The sequence below is a fragment of the Diabrotica virgifera genome, chromosome 5 (assembly GCF_917563875.1).
Source record: "Diabrotica virgifera virgifera chromosome 5, PGI_DIABVI_V3a".
Classification (NCBI taxonomy): Eukaryota; Metazoa; Arthropoda; class Insecta; order Coleoptera; family Chrysomelidae; genus Diabrotica; species Diabrotica virgifera.
The window spans coordinates 68753198-68780526 of NC_065447.1; positions in this window are offsets into that span (position 1 = coordinate 68753198).

Genomic DNA, 27329 nt, shown 5'->3' on the forward strand with positions numbered 1-27329 from the left:
TTAAAATGTCTCAGATTATTACCCTTTCTGCAAAATAGCAATAAATAGAAAATAATGGGATAAAATAAGCCTGTTTTTATTTAATATTTTTCAACCACTTTGGTTGCACTTAGAACCTTCGTAATTCACTTAGAAAATTCTTATAACATACTTAATCCGTCCACCAAATTTCATTAAAATCGATATAATAGATTTCGCACATTAATTTTGCAATTTAATTATTTTTTTTAAAGTTTAAATTTTTTAAAAACTTTCTGAACAAAATGTAGACGATTTAGAAGTTTGCTAATTTTTTTACACATCAAGAGGCGCTCTACCTATCTAATTCACTTTACAGAATTAAAATTGGATTATTTAAGCGGCCTCAGCACTGTTTTAACCTTATAAACAATTTTTTGGCTTATAAACAAATATAGTGAGGACGTTTGAGTTGGAATAAATTCATTTTCTCGCGACTCTGGAGATAAATCCCGAAACAGCTCGATTTGTTCAATTCTCTATTCGTTAATATAGACATTAACATAATTATTTATACAGAGTGCCCAATTTTTTTTTTAAATGATTGAGACAAAAAGAAGAAGGTATATAATTTATTTAATTCGAAATACATTTTACTGTGGTCCTAAAACAAAAAAATGTTTATTTGATAAATAGCTGAAAAATGAATTTATTCCAACTCAAACGTCCTCACTGTATTTGTTTATTAAACAAAAAATTGTTTATAACTTTAAAACAGTGCTAAGGCCGCTTAAATAATCCAATTTTAGTTCTGTACAGTGCATTAGATAGATAGAGCGCCTCTTTATATTTAACTTTTTTTAAAAAAATTTAGATTGCAAAATTATTATGGAAAATCTATTAAGTCGATTTTTATGAAATTTGGTGGACGATTTAAGTATGTCGTAAGAATTTTCTAAGCGAATTACGAAGGTTCTAAGTGCAACCAAAGTGGTTGAAAAACATTGAATAAGAATATGAGAATATGCTTATTTTGCCCCCTTATTTTGTATTTATTCTTATTATTGCAGAAAGGATAATAATTTAAGACATTTTTAACCGAACGAATATTATACAAAATTCAATTATTTTTATTTTACTTCCTTACGACTTTTTTCCAAAATGAATCCTTTTAAAGTTATAAGCAAAGAAAGTAGAAAAAAATCGATGTTTTTCTAAATTTTTATATATTTTAATTTTTTTATTAATGTTCCGGGCATATTTGAGAAGGAGCATTAGTCAATTATTATTATTGAAGCTGTCACCTAACTTTATCTGCAAAAATCCGAATGCCACCTCGCACATCCAAAAATAGACGTTTTTTCGCAAATTCGCCCTGGTCTAACAGTAAATTATGTAAATAAATAATTTCATAGTTGCCACTTACAGTGTATCAATTTGAAAAGGTACGATCCTCTATAATTTAGTCCCTATAAAAAAACTAAAAATATTCAAAAATACGTCAAATATATTTGTAAGGGGGACATTTTGTAGACCAAAATCTTTAATGAAAAGGGGGGTTGAGTGATACCTTATTTTAAGGGGTCGTTCAACTATCTTCTCAAAAATACCACATACATTATACACTCACCGGCACCCCAAAAAATGGGTAATTTTTAATGCCTTGTATTTCCTAAACCTGATGTCCGATTTAAGAAATTATTTTAATATGTTATAGCCTTACTCTTTGTCAATATCGCTGTAACAATATTTTTGCTAGATAGATACACTGTCATTGTATACAGGGTGTACGAATCAAACTGTGTTTTTTTCTCAAACTTTGGAACACCCTGTGGAATGTTCTAGCTTTTATAAAATACTGAAATTAAAACCCAACTATAGCCTCAGGTTTTCTTAACATTCTGTTTTTTGATTCATTCTCTTATGTTGGATAATAAAAAAGTTAGGCACTTTAACAACTACCCCTGGTTTTCGTCAATACAGGGTGTTTTTAAATAAGTACGGCAAACTTTAAAGGGTAATTCTTCATGATAAAATAATGACAGTTTGCTTTTTAAACGTATGCCAGCAAATGCTTCGTTTCTCCGAGATAGGGGTGTTGCAATTTTTCTTACAAACTGACGATTTATTTATTGCTCTAAAACGGTTTGTGATATGCAAACTGAATTTGGTAGATTTTAAGAGGAAGTTATTGCCCATTTTTTGGCATGCAACTAAGAATTTTATGTTTACCATTGGCGTACATACGGGATATATCTAAAATGTTTATACCCGTATGCACGCCAATGGTGAATATAAAATTCTTAGTTGTATGCTAAAAAATGCGCAATGACTACCTCTTAAAATCTACCAAATTTCATTTGCATATCACAAACTGTTTTAGAGCAATAAATAAATCGTCAGTTTGTAAGAACAATTTCAAAACCCCCTATTTCGGAAACGAAGCATTTGCGGGCATACGTTTATAAAGCAAACTGGCATTATTTTGTCATGCCGAATTACCCCTTAAAGTTTGCCGTACTTTTTTAAAAACACCCTGCATTGACGAAAAACAGGGGTAGTTGTTAAAGTGCCTAACTTTTTTATTATCCAACATAAGCAAATGAATCAAAAAACAGAATGTTAAGAAAACCTGAGGCTATAAGTGGGTTTTAATTTCAGTATTTTATTAAAGCTAAAACATTCCACAGGGTGTTCCAAATTTTGAGAAAAAAACACAGTTTGATTCGTACACCCTGTATACAATGACAATGTACCTGTCTAGCAACAATATTATTACAGCTATATTGTTAAAGAATAAGACTATAACATATTAAAAAAATTACTTAAATCGGATATCAGGTTTAGGAAATACAAGTCAATAAAATGGCCCATTTTTTAGGGTGCCCGTTTTTTGTGCCGGTGAGTGTATTTTTTTTTCATTACTTTTGTAAAAATCTTGGACTCAATACTCCAAAAAAATTTTTGGAGTTCTGAACTCGATGCTTAATATCTGTACGGTTTCACTTTATTTTTCCCAAGGTTCTAAAAAGAAATATAATGTATGTGGTATTTTGTAAAAGGTGGTTGAACGACCTTTCAAATGAGATATCACTCAAGCCCCTTTCCATTAAAGATTTTTGGGGTTGTGTCCGCATCCGCTAGAGGGTTGATGTAATGTAGTTGAAAACTAATCTACAAAATGTCCCCCTCACAAATAAATTTGATGTGTTTTGCATATTTTTAGATTTTCTAAAGGGACTAAATTGTAGAGGGTGGATCTTTTCAAATTTTTACACACTGTATACTGTATAATATACATATTAGCTCATATTATGAGCTCATATGTAATGCAAACCAAACATTATTAATAATAGTGACTATGTGACGAGAGATGGATATCAAGTTAAACTACCAAATTTGAAATATGTGGTTTTTTCTGGAGTTTACTCAGAAGAAAATTAATATAAAAGTAATATAATAATAAAAAATAACAACAGTTTTTTAGCAAACCACAGTAGTTATCAGTCTTTATTTATAAAATATTTCTCAAATAGCGTCGAATCAGTCAATTACAAATTACTAAATGTTAAAGACCTCATTATAAAATAACTATATTAACAAGCAAAAAGTGTGGCTATACTAAGGCACTGTAAAATATTCACACAACATAAACAAACACTACTACATACTGAACAGCACATTTTTTTCTTCCTTTCTTTTTCTGCTTCCTCCATTTCTTTTAAAGCTGAGGATAGGTCTTCTTGATTTTGACTTGCAACGGGTTGAACACTTATAACTGAAGTTGAGTAATTATTATCAAGTATATTATGTTTTCCATAAATCTCTTCACTAGAGTTTGATCTCCATACGATTTTTCTATCAACAGGATCTGGTTCTTCTAATTCATTCACTAAATATTCTCGGTGGGAATGATGTATTGGATCACATTTGTTTATCTCGGACGTACCATACACTGGCTGATTTGCCTTTAATGATGTTAAATTGTTTAACAAATCTTCACCTGGATCATCCTTTGTTTGTTTTAAATCCGACATATTGTTTTGATTGATAACACTAGAATTCTTACAATCTGCACTGAATGTTTACGAACGAACTGACGATAAAAACTCCGTTTCGCTGTTGCTTCACAGGTATAAACTTAATGATAAAGTAAATGACCTACTGATGAAAGAACTGAATGTTAAATATATTTGACAAGGTTGCCAAATTGCTTATAAAATGTAGATATGTGAGAGTAAAAGTAAAACTCAATTTTAGAACTAAAACGGTCGTTATAGATGTACCTATTAGGTACTTATTAAAATTTTTTTTATAAATACAGTAAGAAGTATATAAAACAAGAATAAAAAACCGGTAAACGCCTTAAAAATGAGTGGCGCATACAATATTCCAGCTACAAAAGATCTGATATGAATATTACGTGGCGCAAGAATGTATTTTCATTTTGATGTAAAACAAAATTCTTGTTTTATTTTAAAATATTTTTCCATAATATTTGCTAAATTTGAAGTAAACGCGCCACAAAAGAGTAACTTTGATACAGTTTGAATTTTGAAACTCTTTTGTGGCGCGTTTACTTCAAATTTAGCAAATATTATGGAAAAATCTTTTAAAATAAAACTAGAATTTTGTTTTACATTAAAATGAAAATAAATTTTCGCCCCACGTAATATTCATATCAGATCTTTTGTAGTTGGAATATTGTATGCACCACTCATTTTTAAGGCGTATTGCGGTTTTTTATTCTTGTATCAGGAATTTTTCAAAGTTATTTATAAATTAAATGTATGAAGTTGAATCCAATGTTCCTCTATTACTCGTTAAGCTTTATAAATGGTCACCTTTGTTGCATTACCTCCCAAATGATCTAGCATCAATCGAATGTACATTAGAATTTTTTTCTATTCGAAATAGATTTAAAAAATATTGAGATGACCGGTAAATGAAGTCGGATTGCCCGTTGCCAGATCAAATTTAGCGTCGTACTCACTACAACTACATAAACCATTTTGGGAATAATCGTTATTTGGATTATACTTTTGTAGCTTAAAAACTTCTAAAAGGCTTATCCGATTTTGATCAGTAAACATGAGTTTGAAACGTATTAACAGTAGTATCTGATGGATCTAAGGTCAAGTATGATAACTGAAGCTATTACAGGAATTATTGAGCTTGAGAAACCGTTTTTCTCGTAGGAAATAAATTTGATCATATTTATGAAGCCTATAACTTAAAAATTCGAATTTTCCCGGATATGGCGTATACACCGTTAGATTCATCTGGAGTTCTTCTACAAACGCTCAGTTATTGGCGCAATTCGTGGGTTGAAATTTTAAGTAATTGTCGAAAAACCAAAATTTTCAAAGTATAGTTTTTCAGTTTTTCGGCTATACTGAGCCGTGTCTATATCTGATCCTGACGGCTTAAACACCGTTTGAAATCTTAACTTAACACTATTGATTTAATGTATTTGCGGTTCTCCTGTCTCTTCTTGATCCGAAGATATATGCCCCCAAAACATTTTCCCTTTTTTAAATAAACATTGAGTCATATTCTGAGCTCGGTAACTTTTGAACGGTATAACCGATTTTCAAAATTAAACATGCGTTGGAAAGGTATTGATCAGTACTATTAGAAGCCGCAAAATTCGGACTTAAATTATTGAAGTCTTTGGGAGTTTTGGGGGCGAGAACGAAAAACAGACCCTAAATAAAAAGGGCCGTATAATCCACACCCTTGGTAAAAAATGGATGGTTGACATATGAATGGGTGAGTCTTTTCCTAAGCTTTAAGATGGGACTTGGCCCATCTTTCAAATCAGTCAGATTAAGAACATCGAAGGTTTCGTGTATATATAGTGTCGCGTGTAGGGGAGTGTTGGTGTGCGCCACTGGCGAAAACTGCCGTTCAGTGGTAATAAAACTATTGTGAAATACAAAAGACAAGTGTTAAATTAAAGAAAGAATGCCTTGATTATTTATAATCAATTTATGATAATAGACAAAAATAGAAAAAATCTCTGTATGCTACCTCCAAGTATCAGATATGCTTATGACGCAGTAAGTTTTAGATATAGTTTAGAGAGCTTACAAAAAAATTTCAAAAATATTAGATATCTATCAGTAAAAAGTATGAACTGTATCGTAATACAAAAACAACAAAAACACGGTAGTCAGTAAGTACATACAAAATACTAAATTCATAAATCTTGGTTTCTGAAATCCAACTGGACTAGAAGCGTGAATACTAAGTGAGAGTGAGACCATGCTTAAACGTTTGAAAGCCTTGTAGATATGACTATACAGACTACTAGTAAAGATAAGCTGAGCCGACAGAATCAGAAATGATCAGCTTCTAGGAAATGATCAGAAATGATCACCCTGAAAAATAATTTGTGCATTTCATGGCTAACCGATTGAAACAAATTATTGATATTATGTACTACTTCATTATTTTGAACTGCTTGACAGCAAAGTACAGCCATGATAGCGAATATGATACCCAACATGATTTATAATGATCAATAGCCGTCACGGAGCTAGAAGAAAAACAGCTAATAATTGATAGGATCGGTAGCTACACATACCTTGGTACCATACCAACATAATATATTTATAACCAATAAGACCACTTCACCGACAAAAAAAAACGCATAGAGAAGGAAAGATTCTTCTTCTTTTTTGTGTGCCGTGCTTGTTTTCAAGCGTTGGCTATCTACGTATTAAGAAGGCGTTGGATATCGTCGTAATTATAAAGCAAGATTAGAATTCAAAAAATGAAATGTGTCTTTTGGACTCATGATTTGCCACTCAAAACCAGAGTCTCCATTTTCAGAGTAGAGGCTTGGACAGTTTTAGAAGTTTCTATAATAAAAGACAATCAAGATTTTGTGTTAAAAATTTCATGGGTGGACCAGCTGGTGACTAATGTTGATATTTTATGCAGAATTAAGAGTAAAAGCCATATTATTCATATAATCAAAGAGGGAAAATTGGAATGTTTCATTATTTTGTCTTTTAAAAATGACTTTACACAACAATAATAACAATTATACTCTGGGCTAATTAGCAAAATACAAGGAAAAGTTATTTACCAGCAATTTTATTGCTGGAATCGAATCTTATGATTGCATATTAATAATATAGGTATGCAAAGTCCGCAGATGGTGTGCTACTTTTTTATAAACAAAATGGCGCCTGACAATCGTATTTTTTTCAATTTTTGCTCTACAACTCCAAAGATTTTAACTTTACATCAAAAACACTCAAATAAAAATTCACCGTAATTAAATTTTGCATAAGGACGTGGTTTTCTCAATTTACTTCGACGAAAATTATCCCCGGAAAATGCAGGTTTTTCCAACAAAATCTTTAATTTTCAACTAAAATTTTAGATAAGTAATTGTTTATAAATAATTAGATATCTTGGTATTATAAAAGCTCTTTACGTATAGATTATAATTCCAGAAGCTGATGGAAATTGAATGAACAGTTTAGCAACAATTGAATTGCCAATTAAAAATTTACGGTCACTATAATAATCACAAAATTATGATACATAAGAATAGCTATGATTTTCGTATAAAAAGACACTGTACCTATCTAATTTACTTTACAGAATTAAAATTGGACTATTTAAGCAGCCTCAGGAATATTTTAAAATTATAAAGGATTTTTTGGCTTATAAACAAATAGGATCTCGGGAATTATTAAATCAAATTAAATCATTAAAGCGGTTTTGGAAAAAATGTGGCAGGACGCTTCTTTTAAAAGAAAAAACGTTTAATTGTGATGAGTGGTTCCTGAGATACAACTGATCAAAGTTGACCGGCATTTACGGCAAAGATGTAAACAATAGGATCATAGTTTTTTAACCATCACCTTTTTATTTTTGTCCTGTTTCTCCACAAGAATTTTTATATCTTTAAAATACTTATAACATATATTATTTTAATAAAAACTATCGATATTACGAGTGAAAATTGCCAAAAATAGCAAAATTCCAATCAAAAATTAGGTTGGAGAAAATGTAATCTCAAAGTTGGAAATCGGTATACGTTAAAAAATGCATTTTCTCAGCTTCCCATAGAGCAATTTTCTTCATTCTTTTTTTGTTCCCAAGTAACTCGAGTAGAGCCATCTAACTAATACATTATTAAAGGTCAAACTTGCTTTTGTTTTGTAATAATAGATTAATTTGGTTCGAAAATTATGATCCTATTGTTTATATCTTTGCCGTAAATGCCGGTCAAATTTGATCGGTTGTATCTCAGGAACCACTCATCACAATTAAACGTTTTTTCTTTTAGAAGAAGCGTCCTGACACATTTTTTCCAATACCGTTTTCATGATTTAATTTAATTTAATATTTCCCGAGATATTCTATTTGTTTTTCAGCCAAAAAATTGTCTATAATTTTAAAATATTTCTGAGGCCGCTTAAATAGTCCAATTTCAATTCTGTAAAGTACATTAGATAGGTACAATGTCTTTTTATACAAAAATCGTAGTTATTCTTATGTATCATAATTATTGTGGTTATTATAGCGACCCTAAATTTTTAATTAACAATTCAATTGTTGCTAAAATGTTTCAATTTCCATCGGCTTCTAAAGCTTTTGTATTACCAAGATATTTAATTATTGGTAAACAATTACTTATCTAAAATTTTAGTTGAAAGTTAAATATTTTGTTGGAAAAACCTGCAGACTTTCGTCAAAGTTAATCGGGAAAAACACGTCTCTATGCAGAATTTAATTAGGGTGAATTTTTATTTGGGTGTTTTTGGTGTAAAGTTAAAATCTTTGGAGTTATAGAGCAAAAATTGAAAAACAGGATTTTCGGGCGCCATTTTGTTTATAAAAAAAGTAACACACTATCTGCGCACTTTGCATACCTAGGTATATTATTAATATATACAATCATAAGATTCGATTTCAGCAATAAAATTGCTGGTAAATAACCTTTCCCAAAAATGGCCTATTCTTCGATAACTGCCCAGAATATTATACCAGTAGTAACCTATGGTTGTTATAACTGGGTAATGACAAAAAAAGTTTAAGCGCAACTCAAGACACTTGGGAGAAAGATACTGAGAAAAGTATACGGTGCAGTAAGAGAGTAAAAATAAAAGTATAAGGGCCATGATATTGAAAGATTTGTTAAAATTCAGAGACTCTCATGACGTATCCAGAGACAAAAAGATACAAAATCATCAAAGAAAGTATTACAATGGAAGCCTGTAGTATGTATGTATCGGTTTTAGAACGTCTTTCGACGTTGTCCGATGCCTAACTTCCACGTCCTTCTATCATCCCATTGGTCATCTCTAAGATCCCTTGTACTCATTGCTTTGGTTACCCCTTCTTTCCATGTCTTTTTGGGTCTTCCTTGTTTTTTGCGGTTTGATGGTACCCATGCATGATCTTTTTGGGACATCTTGTGTTTTCCATTCTTTGAACATGACCATACCAAATCAACTTTTTCCTTTCAATGTCTGTTGTTAAGTAACCATCTATTCCAATTCGTCGTCTTACTTCCTCATTTCGAACTCTTTCCCTACGGCATATACCTACTTCTAAACACATCCATTTCTACAGCTTCGAATTTTTTCCTGTTGTTCTCGGTTATTCTCCAAGTCCGTAAAGTAGGCTGCTTTTAATAAGTGTTTCATAGATATTGTATTTTCGCTGTATTCCTATTTCGGAGCTCCAAAGTATTCCATTTAGGCAGCCAATTGTTCTTCTAGCTTGTGTTACTCTTTTCTTTATTTCCTCATCGTCTTTTCCCGTTCTATCGAAGATTACTCCCAGGTAAGTGTATTCGCTACAGGATGTGATTTGTTCATTATCCTCTAGTTCGATATTGCATAACTCAGCTCCTATGGGTAGGTATTTAGTTTTTTCCACATTAATTTCCAAGCCCCACTGTTCATATTCGTCCTTTAGTTTTCTTGCCATATACTGTAGGTCATCTTTATCATTAGCTATGATGACTTGGTCATCAGCAAATTGTAAGGTATATAAACAAACCTCTCCGAGGTCTATACCCATACCGTGGCATTTACGTTTCCACTGGTTTAGTGCTTTTGCAACATATATCGTGAACGAAGGTGGTGAAATACAGCAGCCCTGGCGCAGACCCTTGTTAACTATGAACTTTTTAGATAGTGTGTTGCCACTTTTTACTTGTAATGTAGAATTTTCATATAGATTTTTTAAGGCTTTGACTAGAGTGTAGCTGATGTTAGTTTCTTGCTGATTTTTTTTCAATTAATTGTTTTATATGGAAGCCTATAGGAAGAGGAAAATAAGGAAGGCTCAGAACGAGATGGTTGGATGACGTGAAAGCCGACCTGAACATTATGAATATATGATAATGGAGCAGAATGGCACAAGAGAGATCTGAATGGAAGGACATAGCAAGACACATAAAACAACCCATCCAGGGATACGATTGCAGAAGAGAAAAGAGATTTGTACATATTGTTACAAAACTGACTTTTCTATGATCTTTTAGGCGCTAATGTTTAGTTTTAGTTGACTTTATTTATTTTTAATAACTTACTTCTAAAGAAATGAAAAACACTGAATTTATATCCTTTATTTTACAAACTACGACATCTAATTTATTCATTACACTAAATCCAATAATTTATCTACATAATTACAAATTCAAGAATATACCGCGCCCGATACATATCAAAGTACACCGACGTATTCAAATTAACAACTAACTTCTAATTTCAAAATCCCTCTTATTTATACAATGCTTAATCATCTCGAATACAAAAGAATTATCCAGAATAAACGAGTATTTACATAATAACTTAAAGCAGGTAAAATCGAATTTACTAGTACAATATTAAAAGAACAAATATTAGAAAAAGGTATGTAAACAACTCGATTGAGATCTTTCTTTAAATTAGGGTCCCTCATAAATAATTGTATAAAAAAATGTTACTTAGTAAACATCTTCGGCGTCTGTTAAGCCGGGAGCTGAAAACAGTCTGGTGACATAATTAGGTCACAATATTATATTTATATATTTTATAATTTGTATAAAGCCATTCTATACATTTATTTTAAAACTTAAGTTATATTTTGAGGGTTTTGCAGTCGTTATTATAAAGGGCAGGATAAGAGAGAAGCTCTTTAAAAAAATTTAATGAAAAAATCCTTTATAAAAGGTATATTTATTAAAAATACCCCCAAAGGGCCAAATCTACAACAGAACGTTTTCGATCTACATAGATCATCATCAGTGCTGTTATCACATGCTGAGCCACCAAAAATACATGGGTCAAAACCCTTTAAATGTTAACAAAATATGTTACAGTTACATAAAAAATCCGTAAGGATGTGGCCTTTGGCATCCTATGACTCCCCACAAGGCACGTGGGCTGCTTGTTTGAAAGTATGTCTTTACATTAACCCATTAACGCCTACGGGTACCATATGGAGCCACCATTTGTAGTTCAAGGTTACCCCTTCTTGAATGAACAACTCAATTTTAGTTATATACTTATTTTCCAGTGTAATAAATTTTTGAATTTAGGGTTGGTTTTGTGTGTCCCAAAATATGGACATTCGTTTCGTGTGTTTTATTTATTATTTTTTGAACTAGGATCCTTGTTTTTGTTTTAAAAAGATTTTATACAAACTTCAATAAATAAATTGTACAGGTTTTCATATTTCAACTTTTGGTTTTTTCGTTATTACGCGAAAAATAGGTGTGTTCCCAAATGGAACCACTAGGCGGTTTGCTGGATATGTCGTTTTCACTATTATTTTTTTAATTTCCTCATTTTTAGAGAAATTTTTTTGAAAGAAGATCTCGATATAGCTTTCGAGGAAAACGAAAGTACTAACGATGTTTCTGCCGTTCACATAGAATCTTCAGACAGTTACATTTCGTTCACAATACAATAATAATATGGGTGGCACTGATTTGATGGAGAGCAATGTATCTTGCTATCGAATTGGAATCCGTTCCAAAAAAATGGTATTGGCTCATTTTTACATACCTAGTGGACACGACATTCAAAATGCATGGAAGGTACATATATGGAAAATCTGGTCGTTACATTAGCCACTTGGAATTTACACGGACTGGTATTCAAACGTATCCAATAAGATATAAAAACCCATCGAAATCATCAAGAAGAGTATCCGCAGCTGCAAGAAGTGAATCTCGAATTGGAGGTATTCATTGCGACGGATGAAATCATTTTGTGGTTTCTATTAAGAACACAAAAGAAGAAGAAGTGAACGACTTGTATTTTTAAGCCGGGGTAAAATAATGTACTGCAAATCTGGTGTGGTCCTTTGTACTGACTGTTTTCGAAATTTTCATATCAAGTAACTCTTAACGAACATCAATCGGGTTAGCTCCTAGTGGTCCCATATGGGAACAGTGTTTTTCTCCATTACTATTTTATTTATTATTGATGCTCCGTACTACGTACCCAACTACGACTACTATCCAACTATATGATCCAACTATACGATCCAACGAGACTTAGCAATTCCAACAGTGCAAGAAGTGATAAGTGAATATAGTGCAACATATTATCGCGAAAGAGTGTCTGTACATCCTAACGAATTAGCCAAGCGCGGTTTTTTGAAGACTTACATGAACATCAAGAAAAAAAATTAAAAAAATTCAAACCAAGAGACTTAATTAATAGGTTTAAGTAACTTATAATATACACATTTTTGTAAAGAGTAAAATATTGTAATTAGTAGAGGTTATGCCACAAAGTTAGCAATAGCTACATTATAAAACATCCTGGAGCTTAATGGAGCATCCTGTACATGTCATAATCATTTATCAACAAAGACGCATATTTTCATCAGTAGTTTTGAATATTTCTGCGTATTTTTTCAAAACTGGTGCGGGTATGTTTCCTGTTAATTGTTAATATATATATTTATGTATGTTTGTAAATATGTACCTATGTATATTATGTAGGTATAATCGTTGTGTTCTACATTACGCGCCATGTATCTGTCTGAAATTGGTTCAATGCTTTGGACTGGCACATTTTTAGTGTATGGAATTTTCGTATAAATATGGTCCTTATTTTATATAGATTTGATACGGTTTCCAAAGGTTTCTAGTTAGTTTTCTTGTCTAATTGTCTACAAAGTGTCTTGCATAAAAAATATCATTTAGTTGCTGTTGTTTTTTGTTGTTGTTGCAGTTGAAGATTTGACCAATTTTATTGGGTTATCGCGAATATTTTAGTGGCTTTTCCGGTCGTGTGCTTTATGTTAATGTAATCTCTACTACATTTGTCTGTTAAACTTTTCTGTTTGTCTTCTTTACGTACCTATATCTTGTATGTAATATCTAAAGATGGCCGTTGCTGTATTGTTATCTTGATTTATTTTTTATTGTAATGTCATTTTTTAGAAATATATTTACAACTTGATTGTATTCTCTTACTTTTCAAATTGTTTTTTCTTAGTTTTACACGAATTCGTTAACCTCTTGACAAACTTTAAATTCTCGTCATGTTCGTTGAGACATCTATTACTATTTTTTTGTATGTATGTATTTTCGAATTCTAATTTACTCATCACGTAAAATTGTCAACACTGTAGAGTAGGAGTATACCAACAACTGTTACACTCTCAATTTACAATGGAAAATCCAGTACAACAACTATGATTCACGGCTAGGACCAGTGATTTCAAGAAACTTATTATAAGATTATTTTTAAACAATGGCTTTTCTTTTAGCTCTAATAGACCTTAATAGTTCTCTATTTGTATATCTCAATGTGGGAAGCAAATAATAATATGTAATATTATAATCCCACTATAGCAGATGTATGTAATTTTCTCTTCTTCTTTCTTCACCATTTTATCTGCTTGATTTATGTTTTCGTTTTTATGAGATTAATAATTCTATATGCTAATGTTTTAGCTTTATTTCTTAGAGTTTTGACTGATTGTTATTAGGATAACTTCAATGAATTGTTAAATTTCCTTATACAGAGTGGGCCATGTAAAAGAGTCCACCTCGATATTTGGCAGTATTTATTAGATTTTGAAAAAATAAAAAAACAGGTCAATTTTTGATCAAAGGGGGACACATTTTTACGGTACATATATCTGTCATTTGTCAAACGTCCCCCACACCTTATGTTTAAATATGGAATAGGGGTAGTGTGCTAGCTCATTTGATAGGTTATTCAATTCTCTATGCAGTAATGTTAACATGGACATAATTATGCCAATAATACCAATATTATGCCAATATTTAAATTAATTGACATAAAAAGAAGAATGTATGTAATTTATTTAACTCAGAATACATTCTACTGCTGACAGAAAACAGAAAAAAATGTTTATTTAATTAATAAACATTGTTTGTTGCTTAAATTCAATATTCAACCTACCAAGAGGCAGATGGGCGGCAATTTGAACATTGAAATTCAGTGAAAAGCAATGGTTATGTATCAAAAAACACTTTTTTCTATTTTGTGACAGCAGTAGAATGTATTTTGAATGAAATAAATTACATACATTATTCGTTTTGTGTCAATTAATTTAATTAAATATTTTTTTCTTGGACACCCTGTATAAATAATTATAATAATGTATATATTACTGAATAGAGAATTGAATATCCTATCAAACGAGCAAGCACAGGACCCCTATTACCTATTTAAAAATAAGGGGTGGGGGAAGTGGAGGGGAGGGGGTTGGCAAATGATAGATGTATGAACCGTAAAAATATGTAACCCCTAGATCAAAAATTGACCTATTTTTTTATTTCCTTAAAATCTAATAAATACTACCAAATATCGAGGTGGACTCTTTTGTTTGGCCCACTTTGTATATAATTTTTAGGGATATTATATTTTTAGTTGTGTAGTTTATTTTGCAGATTAAGGATAAATAAATAAAAGTATGTGCTGTAATATTCACTGGTAAACCTGGGGTTTCATTCGCATAATCTGATGTTGAGTATTGCTTTAAAAATTCATTTTTTTTAACATACCTCCACAGGATTGATAAAATTTGATATCTGATGGTTGTTGCATCTTACAAAATTCCCCATACCTGGCCAACTTATGTAGATACGTTGTATATTAATTCATTATAAATTTTATATAGTACCTAATAATATTTATTTCAAGTTGTTACACGAAAATTGTAAAAGCAGAGACAATCTCTGTCTGTGTATTAATAATTACCCCCGGAAGAAAATAATTTAAAAATCGTAAAATGACTTACCGCTGAAATACTAAAAGCATTTACATACATCATATAAATTAACATTTAATTAATTAATAATTTACGTGTCTACACTCTCGTCAACAAAACGAAATTCGAAATTAGGTTAGGATATCCTCTGGTCAATATTTAAACCATCACTCCAACTTCGGGTTAAAAATTTTGTCGTTTAACCACAACACTGCCATTGACCTTATTAGCGCATATTTCAGGGTAACCACTGGTTATTTCTATCAGGTTTGTGAAACGCATATTTCAGGGTAACCACTGGTTATCTCTATCTCTTAAAACCACAAAGTATTGTGAAACCGGTCGTTAGATAGATGAATACTTCTTTACATATCCTCCAACGACGCGACGGAACAATTTTTGAGATACTAAAGTTTCCCAACTATACTGTAATTAATACGTTCCATTCTTCTATGGGTATACTTTTAATATTGCCTATACATATTTATGTATACAGGCATATCTATCCGAAGGTGATGGCGAAGATACAAGGAAAAAATAGTGTAGGAAACAGAGGTTGAACATTGCAAAATGGACATAAGTCCGGTTTTATTTTTTTTTTCTGATTTATCAAGGGGTGCTTATTATGAGACTAATTTTTTCTTATAAAATTTCGCCCCGGAACCCTCCTTTTCACCCCTTTAAATGGGGTAATTTGTGGTTTTTGCAGAACGTAGCCCTTCCTGTACCTTTTGCAAAGAATTTCTTTTACAGATATATGAAGAGGACTATATTCTCTACGATTTATTTCTCAACAGTATATGTCTATCACCCACCTTTTAGTGGGGTGGGGCCTTAAAGTTGAAAAGTTTTTAAAAAAGATGTTTTTAAAAAAACAATATTTTTCCCTAACTGTAATGGAAATTAAGAAGAAATCCTGCGGCAATTATTCACAAATAAGTGACTGACTTTTAAATATAGGTTTCACTAAAGGGTAATTGCCCTTTTTTTAATTACAGGGTCTTACATTTTAAAAATCCCTTTTTATACCATCTGAACCGTTTATGCTAGAGTAAAAAGACTTTCAGCGATTACCCATGTACTGGTGCTATTTACAAATTTGTATAATGCACCCCCATTTTTTCCCGGAACCACCCCAAAAAAAGGAGAATTAATAAATAAAGTGATTTTCTTGGAATCCTTTACACACAACGCCCATTATTAATATACTTCATATATCATTTTGTGTAGGTTATTATTAACCATGCATGGACACCAAAAGCGATTTCCTAGTGCAACTCCTGTAGCCAAAAAAAAATAAATAAAATGGGGGGTTGAAAAAACATTTTTTTTTGCTTTTTGATTCATATGGACATATGCTTCATCAATAGTGTTTTTCCAAAATACATATGGTTATTGCAACATCCCTGCCGAAACCACCCCCATCCTTGAAAATATACTGCAGAAACTACCCCTATCCCTTGGCGAGCATGTTTTTACGATTTTCTAATTACCTATGCATTCTTTTTAAACAAAGCTTATACAAGGTTAAAGACCACTATTTACTCTAAAAATTAGGTCCTATTCATTTTTTTCGTATAAGCAACCGTTACGGCACAGTGGCACCGTAAACCTCAGATATGCCTTGGGAGCTCGAGTTTTTGTTTTTTTTTTCGTCACCTGTTCGTTTTATTAACAAAGTACTTATGTATAATAAAACAACACAGTGTAACCTACAAATTATGACATATTCACATTTTACATTCTTTGCGCCCCAAAGCCACAGTGGTGGCCCAAAATCAATTTTTACATATTTTCACCACCTACATTACACCCTTAAGTGGTCGCTAAGCAGTGGCGGATCCAGGGAGGGGTGATGGGGGCGATTACCCCCCTCTCAAACCAAGTGATATTATATTTAAAAATTATAAAAATATTCAGTTATTTTTATAGAAATACTTATATTATATTATTATTTTTATAAGAATGGCGTACTTTTTATGCTTTAGCGACAGTGGCGGATCCAGCATCGTTAAGAGGGGTGTGCCAATTGGCTAAATTTCTATAAAAATAAAAGAATATTTTTATAATCTTTAAATATAATATCATTTGGTTTGAGAGGGGGGTGATCGCCCCATCACCCCTCTCTGAATCCGCCACTGCTTAGCGCCCACTTAAGGGTGAATATTGTGCTATTAAGGTAGCATTAATGCAATAAAATGCGCATATGTGGCGAAAATATGCAAAAGTTGATTTTGGGCCACCACTGTGGCTTTGGGGCGAAAAGAATGTAAAGTGTGCATAGGTCATAATTTGTAGGATACACTGTGTTGTTTTATTTTACATAAGTACTTTATTAATAAAAGAAACAGGTGGCGAAAAAAAAGAAGAACTGGAGCCCGCCAAAGCATATCTGAGGTTTACGGCGCCACTCTGCCGTAACGGTTGCTTATACGAAAAAAATGAATACGACCTAATTTTTAGAGTAAATAGTGGTCTTTTAGCTTGTAAAAGTTTTGTTTAAAAGAATGCATAGGTAATGAGAAAATCGTAAAAACATGCTCGCCAAGGGACAGGGGTAGTTTCTGCAGTATATTTTCAAGGATAGGGGTGGTTTCCGCAGGGATGTTGCAATAACCATATATATTTTTGAAAAACACTATTGATGAAGCATATGTCCATATTGATCAAAAGCAAAAAAAATTTTTTTTGCACTAGGAAATTGCTTTTGGTTTCCATGCATGGGTAATAATAACGTACACAAAATGATATATGAAATATATTAATAAAGGGCATTGTATGTAAAGGAGTCCAAGAAAATCACTTTATTTATTAATTATTTTTTTGGGGTGGTTCCGGGAAAAATATGGGGCTGCATTATACAGATTTTTAAATAGTATCAGTACATGGATAATCGCTGAAAATCTTTTTACTCTAGCATAAATGGTTCAGATGGTATAAAAAGGGGTTTTTTAAATGTAACACCCTGTAATTAAAAAAGGGCATTTACCCTTAAGTGAAACCTATACCAAAAAATTAGTCATTTATTTGTAAATAATTGTCGCATGATCTCTTCTTAATTTCCAGTACAGTTAGGGAAAAATAATGTTTTTTTAAAACATCTTTTTTAAAAACTTGTCAACTTTGGGGTCCCACCTCCACTAAACGGTGGGTGATAGACATATGCTGTTAAGAAATAAAGCGTAGAAAAGATAGTCCTCTTCATATTTATATAAAAGTAATTTTTTGCAAAAGGTACAGGAAGGGCCACGTTCAGCAAAAACCACAAATTACTCCCTTTAAAGGGGTGAAAAGGGGGGTTCCGGGTCGAAATTTTTTAAGAAAAAGCTAGTCTCATAATAAGCACCCCTTGATATAACAGAAAAAAAAATAAAACCGGACTTCTGTCCATTTTGCAAGGTTCAACCTACAAAGTGGTTTGTTTCCTACACTAAAAGCTAATAAAAGTTAACACAAAAAAACTAAAAATAACTGACTTTGAAACTATTATGGACAAGAAATACGAAGGGCTAGTGAAGTAGAACATTTAATTTAAAAAATCGACGACGATTAAAGCGTGAGAACTAAAGTGGAATATACTAAAAGCAATTATTATTATCAGTTCTGCTAAAGAAGTGCGAAGCACTAGCAAAAAAAAAATCAACAAAAAATTAATTATAAAGGTACTTAAATTATATAAATAAATAATTTCATAGTTGGCATGTAGGTATATCAGTTCATAATCTAAATAAAAGAACATAATAATATTGGTATTTAACGAGAGATTGATTATCAAGATAGTACCAAATTTAAAATATGTCGTTTCTTTTCTGGACTTTACTCAGAATCACAATGAATATAAAAATAACAATAATATCAATATATCAAACGTTTTCAGTCTTTATTTATAAAGTATAATTCTCGGTAGAATCGGTCAACTAATAATCTATTAATGTTAAAGATAATATTATTACAAAATAACTATATTAACTAGCCAAAAGAGTGCTTATAGTAAGGCACTGTATAATATTCGCACAACATAAACAAACACTACTGCATACTGAACAGCACATTTTTTTCTTCCTTTCTTTTTCTGCTTCCTCCATTTCTTTTAAAGCTGAGGATAGGTCTTCTTGATTTTGAGTTGCAACGGGTTGAACAGTTATAACTGAAGTTGAGTAATTATTTTCAAGTATATTATTATGTTTTCCATGTATTTCTTCATGAGAGTTTGATCTTGATACGATTTTTTTGTCAGCAGGCTCTCGTTCTTCTAATTCATTCACTACATTTTCTCGATGGGAATGATGTATTGGATCACATTTGTTTATTTCGGACGTACTACATACTGGCTGATTTGCCTGTAATGCATTTAAATTGTTTAACAAATCTTCACCTGGACCATCCTTTATTTGTTTTATATCTGACATATTATTTTGATCGATAACACTAGAATTTTTGCAATCTGCACTCATTGTTTACAAATGAACTGACAGTAAAAACTAACTTATTTCCGTTGCTTCTTAACTGATACTGATAAAGTAACCAACGTGGTTAAAAGAACCGAATGTTGAAGATATTTGACAAGGTTGCCAAATTGCTTATAAAATGTAGATTTGTGAGAGTCAAACTAAAACTCAACACATGACAATTTTAGAACCAATGCTGTCGTTATAATGTATATATTAAATATTATGATCTTTTACGAAAATATGAATGTTAAATTAAACAAAAAATATCTACTTTGATTTATTGATGACAAATTTAGCAAATAATGTACACAAATATAAAAAACTGGATGCGACCACTTATTTAAAGAGATACCTTGGTCTTTGAATTTGAGATCGTTTACATTCATGCATGGCTGATGATAGGAAACAACCATAAAATGGCAATAGGTAGTGCTGGTATTTACCAATTTGAATACAAAAACAATTAAACTATCCGACTATCCGTCGGACGCAAATGCTCTTTTTCTTTCTCAACTGCAGAGGTAAATACCCCGCATACTCACATAAATGTCCTCCAAGGGATGCATCTCAAACACCCAAGTTCAAACACAACCTGTCTGTCACTATTCCCAGAAAAATGCAACCCATGAGCTCACCTCAGACTTAAAGTCGATAACTCACTTCATATAAACGATCCTTTTCATCTTTCCTGAAAAAATGAATAACGTCGCCTGTCTTTGCCATTAGTTTTACCAAAATATACATACAATGCAAAATACAACCACTCTACAAATTAAATATTCATTCAAACTAAGCCTTCATATGTACAAGCCTAAGGCTTTGTACACATGAGGGCGCTTTTCCAGCGCTAACGCCGCGTTTTATCTGTTTTTCATGTCATGGTAACTTGAAGGACGACTAGGGTTAGATCAGGTAGAACAGGTAAAACGCGACGTTAGCGCTGGCAAAGTACCCTAATGTGTCCAAAGCCTAAGAGGGAACTTACAACTTACTCGGCGAGTTCTCATCGTCGATTTAAGATTTACTGACACTAAGGCTTTGTACACATGAGGACGCTAAAGTCGAGTTTTACCTGTTTTTCATGGTAACTTGAAAGGCGACGTTAGGGTTAGATCAGGTAAAACAGAACACTATGATTAATTTTCCGTTATAACGATTTCTCAGGGTGCTCAAAAAGTGCATTGTCGAATTTTTAATTGTTACTATTTAGTTTTGTACGTCCTTAGTGGAACTGAATAAACGGAGAGTTTTTGTCATAATCTATCCAGCTACTGTTACGCTGTGCTGTTTCTGTAAAATATTTTGAGAGTCTTGCCCAGCATGATTTCTTCAGCTTTTCTTATTTTTCCGCTTGTCATTTCTTGAATATATTCCGTGAGTTGACCAACATCCCTACGCAATAATTCCATCTTCCTTATCAGCGTTTTTTCCAGAGTGCAACTCTGTTATCTGTCCATCCGATATTAGTACCCCGTCGTGTTCTGATCTTAATACCCATAACATTAGCACTTGCTGTTGCTGCACAATAAATACGCAAAGATATGTATTTTAATGTATGGGCTTCTACGACATAACTAGGTAGGACTGCAGCATTCACAATTTGGATCAGCGCACATAGTTTTTTAGAAGAGTTTATTTTAGGTCGTTGGGTCGGACGATGAATACAGAGCGTTATCGAGAGAAATCAGAAAACAGTGCCGCAAAGATAAAGCTGATTACATCTCTCAAATATGCAGAGAGATAGAGGAACATGGCTGTCGAAATGAACCGAGGGACTTATTCCAGAAGATCAAACTCCTTACCAGAGAATTTAAACCTCAAACGTGGTCTGTAATAGATAAGGAAGGTAATTTAAAGACCGATACTGATGAAATATTGGAAACATGGCGAAACTACTGTGGTGAGCTATATAAAAATAACGAGGTATCATCAGAAAATCAGTGGCCTTCTAACTACCCTAGAGAACCTACTGTCTTACTCGCTGAAGTCAAAGATGCAATTAAATCACTAAAGAGAAACAAATCCCCAGGCATTGATTCAATACCATGTGAAATACTACAGTTACTAGGTGACAAAGGATTACATACCATCCATTCTATCTGTGTCGCTGTTTGGAATTCAGGAAAATGGCCATCTGATTGGTGTACCTCAATCTATATCCCACTACACAAAAAAGGAACTACTACCAGATGTGAAAACTACCGCACACTGTCACTAATAACACATGCTAGTAAAATCTTGTTGAATATCATCAAAAACAGATTAAAAACCTAACTACATTACCAAATACCTCAGGAACAAGAGGGGTTTTGTAAAGGGTAAAGTTACAAGGGAACAAATCCTAAACCTGAGACAACTCATTGAAAAGTCTAGAGAATTTCAAGTACCCATGATTATATGCTTCGTTGACTACCAAAAGGCATTTGATTGTGTAAGCTGGATAAATCTGTGGTCAATTTTAATGGAAATGGGCGCACCAATGCACCTGGTGACACTTATTAAAAATCTGTACCAGTCTAATACAGCGACAGTACGACTAGATCAGAAGTTCTCAAACCAATTCAAGACCGAGAGAGGTGTTAGACAAGGATGCGTGTTGTCACCTGACTTATTTAACATTTATGGTGAACATGTCATGAGGATGGTTTTAGAAGGATGGGCCGGTGGAGTAACAGTAGCTGGTAGGAAAATCTCCAATTTAAGATTTGCTGATGACACTACACTTATAGCAGCAAATGAGCAAGAAATGTTTGATCTTCTGCGAAGAGTTGAGTACGAAAGCAATAAAGTTGGTCTGAAAATCAATAAAGCTAAGACAAAAATAATGGTAGTCGACAGATTTGACACTATTCAACTGACTAACATATTACAGGAATACCAGATAGTAAACACCTTTGTCTATCTCGGGTCTAGTATAACTAACGATAGTAACTGTGAATCAGAAGTTCGGAGACGTATTGGTATGGCAAAAATGCGATGAGTCGCCTAACTAAAGTTTGGAAAGACAGATCTATCTCTCAAAATATCAAGATGAGACTGGTGAATGCCCTTGTATTCTCAATATTTCTATACGGAGCAGATACTTGGACTCTTCGCGCATGCGAGCGCCAAAAAATTGATACCTTTGAGATGTGGTGCTGGAGAAGAATGTTGCGCATAACTTGGACAGCTCATAGGACAAACGTTTCCATTCTAAACCAACTCAACATTAAAAAAGGCTGTCCACTATATGTCTGCAACGAATTCTGCAATTCTTTGGTCACGTGGTTCGCAGAGGTGACGACAGTTTGGAGAGATTAATTGTTTCTGGAAAAGTTCCGGGAATAAGATCCAGAGGACGATCACCAACTAGATGGTCTGAATAAATAAAGCATTCAGCTGGAAACTCATTCTGCGAATCTCTTAGAGCAGCTGAAGATAGAGACCAATGGAGAAACATTGTTAGGAATATTGGAAGAAATCACGATCCTCAGTAATGGGGAAACGACAGGAGAGAGAGAGAGATTTTAGGTCGTAGTGGTTTGGCAAATGGGGTTGTTAAAACTCTTTTTCGGCAGGTGCCATCTCGCATACCAGGCTATAGCGGTATATCTTATTCTGGTTCTGCTGTATGCTATCACGTTGCTTTGCTTGTATGGTAAGCTCAGGAATCTGCTCATGATTTTTATCAGGAACTTGAGCTACAACTATCTCTTGGTTATGAATCTCTCGTTCAACTTCGCTTTTGATGGTATCGCGTTTAGTCTCTAGGATTTAGGATTAGATTTTTTTCTTATAATTATCCGATATAAAGTTTGCCATTTCTTTCGTGTATTATTTTTGTCAGTAGTTTGGAAGTGCTATTCGTATTTTTTCCAACGTGCGTTTATGTTTTGTGTTAATTAGTACTATATTTATGTACATGTATTTATTGTATGGAAGACAACAGATGGACAAAGAAGATTTTAGATTGGCGGCCAAGGGTAGACAAGCGAAGTAGTGGAAGACCACCTACCACATGGACCGACGACATTAAAAGAATATCGACCAACTGAATTGCAGCTGCGCAGCACAATGAAGGGTGGAGACATCTTGAGGAGCCCTATGTCCGATAGTGGATAAATTTGGCTGTGTGATGACGATGATGATGTTTTATTGTATGTATTCGTATTATATATAATTAGTTTATTTTTCCATCAGTCCTTCATCATGGTTCTGATTATGCATATCAATATATGAATTATATTGTCTATAAGCAATATATGACATATGGTATTGAATCAAGAGACGACACCAATAAAACCAAAAGCATGCTACGAACAGCCGAAATAAGGACATTAAGAGCGATTGCAGGAAGACAAGAAGGAATAAAATACGAAACAACATCATCAGGGAACAATGTGTCATGTGACGTACAAGATGTAGTAAGATGGGGTAGGCAAAGACGAAAACAATGGTTCAGTCATGTAAAAAGAATGGAGGAGCACAGACTACCACGAATAGGGAACTTGCATAAATTTTTAAATATTAAAATGATATTAAAGAACATAAGGTAACATGATCTTAAAACGCTTGCATGCGAAAAAAACAAATATTTTTAACACGTACGCTAATTACGACGCTTTGAAAATGCTATAAAATTCAAATATCTTAGGAGGCTCTTGAACGTCCTTCTATTGGTTCGACGTCACAGGCCACGGTCAACCGGGCTAGCTAGTCGGAAACAACGCGATTAGGGTAGGTATCACGGGCATATTACATTTCAATCGTCTTTAATGAAAAATTCCTAGGTATTATTTATGTTCATCTTATATATTGTAATAAGTAGTTCCCGAATCAGCTTAGTTTTAAACTGAAATTGATAAAGTTAAGTGCTACGTTGTAAAGAGTTTAAAACGCATAATATGACAGACGAGGGGTTTTCAAAAGGTCAATCTGACTAACTTACCTACCGTTTATGTCTTCATCGTGGCAACTTTTATAAAAAGTAGTGACAGCTATTCTATTGGAGAAATGCGAGGTGTCAAGGCAAATAAGTAAGAGTTATTAATAAGCATGTTTAAACCATTTATAACAATAGTTTGGTACCATTATATTACAGTATACGGTTTACCCCGTGGGTTTGATCTACCTACCTCTAATCGAAGGATTTCGTATATCCTGGAAAAGATTACGGTATAATTTGCATTATAATAAAGATTATATTTTATTGCAATGTTTATTAGTACCTACTGCAGCCTTTCATTATTGTGTTCAAAGCCTTCTGAGAAAAGATTATGGTGATTAGCAGACGTACCGATAGAACGTGTACATAGCCAAAAAAATCCTTCTTTACAAAGTTAATAATACGCATAAATAAGAAGAATCATTATTGTAATTTTACAAGTTAATATCTTTATCATCTCAGCTTATACTTATACCGCATCCCTCAGTAGACCGCAAGCTATAGTAGAAACCTGACTGTAGACCGCATACTATAGTAGCACCAATACTTTTTAGTTACTCTTACTTTCACTACTAAAAGTTTTGTTTATTTTTAAGTTAGTTGTTTCTTCTTTGTTCTTCAACACAAGAAACGACAAAAGTAATTTCATAAAAAAGAACTTTTTGATACATGTCAACAGAGATAAAATGTTAATATTTTGCCTGTCACAGAAAAAAATCATTTTCGCCACAGAGTAAAACAAGATATTTCAACTATATTATTTATCTATGGGCACTATGGGCAAACTGCATTAAATGCAATAGCCCACCCCGAACTAGCAAACGATACGAGTGGCCTGTGACGTCAGACCCCAGGTTTCGCTTTTGAAGTTGTTTAAAACGGAAATTTTAGGCGCGGAACCTTGATTAGATGTTGTACGTACACTATTCACTGTTAAGACGTAATATTTTGAATATAACATTTTAAAACATAAATTAACAATTGTATGCAAAAAAATTTTTTAGTGCAAGTTCCCTATTGCGCTAGAAGGAAAACCAGCAGAGAAGCGTCCACCGGGGAGACCACCAAAAAGATGGAGAGATAGCTGGGAGTCTCTCAAGAAATACTTCAACGTCGGAATTAACCCATCGACAGATCTACAACAAGTATTAGAAGATATTGTTCATGATTTCTATTTTTGATGTGGGTTTCAATGAATTTGAGTAAATTTTCTATTTTTGTTGTCTAAAATGTGACTTTTTAAAGAAATCTCACTTTATTTTCATTAGCTTGTCACCACCTATTCATTTGCCTTTTCGCACGTTTGCTTTATATCAGCTCAATTTCTACTTACATAATCTGTCCTGTTAAAATTTTCATTTTTATGCTTTGCATGCATTATCTTGTTGTATTGTTGTATTCATTTATTTTTCAATCTGATGTTATTTTCAGTTGATTTTTTTAGAAATATATTTACAATTTGAATATTTATCTCTTTTTTTAATTTATTTTTTTTTTAATTCTACAAGAAATTCTCTTGCTGTTTTATTATTTTCGTATTTAATTTAGGTCATGTAAAATTGTCAACAGTGTAAAACCAACTTTTGATTGTTCTGGAAAATCCAGTACAACTATGATTCACAGCTAAGAACTAATGATTACAAGAAACTTATTACAAGATTATTTTGTAAATAATTTCATTAAGTCTAATGTCTAATAGATTTAATTATGAGAACACTAATAAGTATTTTTGAAAAATTTAAACGCAGAAGGAAATACTACATTATTACCGAGGGCCGAAAGTACCTTAAAATAAACAAAAGGTTTCTTTTAAATTAAATGATATACCTATTTGAAATTAAAAATCATACTAAATTTTCTCTTCGTTTTCACCCCTGTAACTTATTAAAATAAACATAGAAGTTTTTAGGAACTTTTGGCCCTCGGTAATAATGTAATATTTCACCCTGAGTTTAAATTTGTTTAACATTCTTATTAGTTTTCTCAGGTTTAAAAAAATTAATGCATTTAAAAATCATTGGACCGCAATTTTATGCAAGAATTATACATTTTTGTAATCAGTATTTCAAAAGCTTGAATATGAGATGTCATATGATGTACTTTTCTATTCAAAAAAATCAAAGTTATGACTGTCACCTGAAGAGGGATCGCGTAAACTTCGAAATATTGATGCTATAATATACTATGATAATTGACCTGTCCGAGTGTTTTGCTTCTTCTTCTTAGCCTTCTATCGTCCACGTTTGGACATAGGCCTCTCCCAACTCCTTCCATCGGTCTCTATCCTGAGCAACATATTTCCAATTCGTTCCGGCTACTCTTTTAATATCATCAACCCATCTCATCTGTGGTCTTCCTCTCGGTCGTTTACTTTGGTAAGTTCTCCAATGTTGTATCGTGGCATTCCAACGTTGGTCTTTTTGTCTAACAGTGTGGCCTGCAAAGCTCCATTTAAGTTTGGCAACTTTTGTTGTTATGTCCTCGACTTTTGTTTTTGATCTTACCCAGTCGCTCCTCTTTTTATCTGACAGTCGTATACCTAACATTGCTCTTTCCATAGCTAGCTTGTTGTAGCTAGTTTATTCATATTTGCCTTGGTTAGGGTCCAGGTTTGACACCCATATGTCATGATAGGAAGGATGCACTGGTTGAACACTTTGGTCCTCAAATATTGAGGTATTTTGCGGTTCTTAAGTATTCATCCAAGTTTTCCAAATCCTGCCCATGCTAGTCTTGCTCTCCTATTAATTTCCGCACTTTGGTTTTCTTTGTCAAGT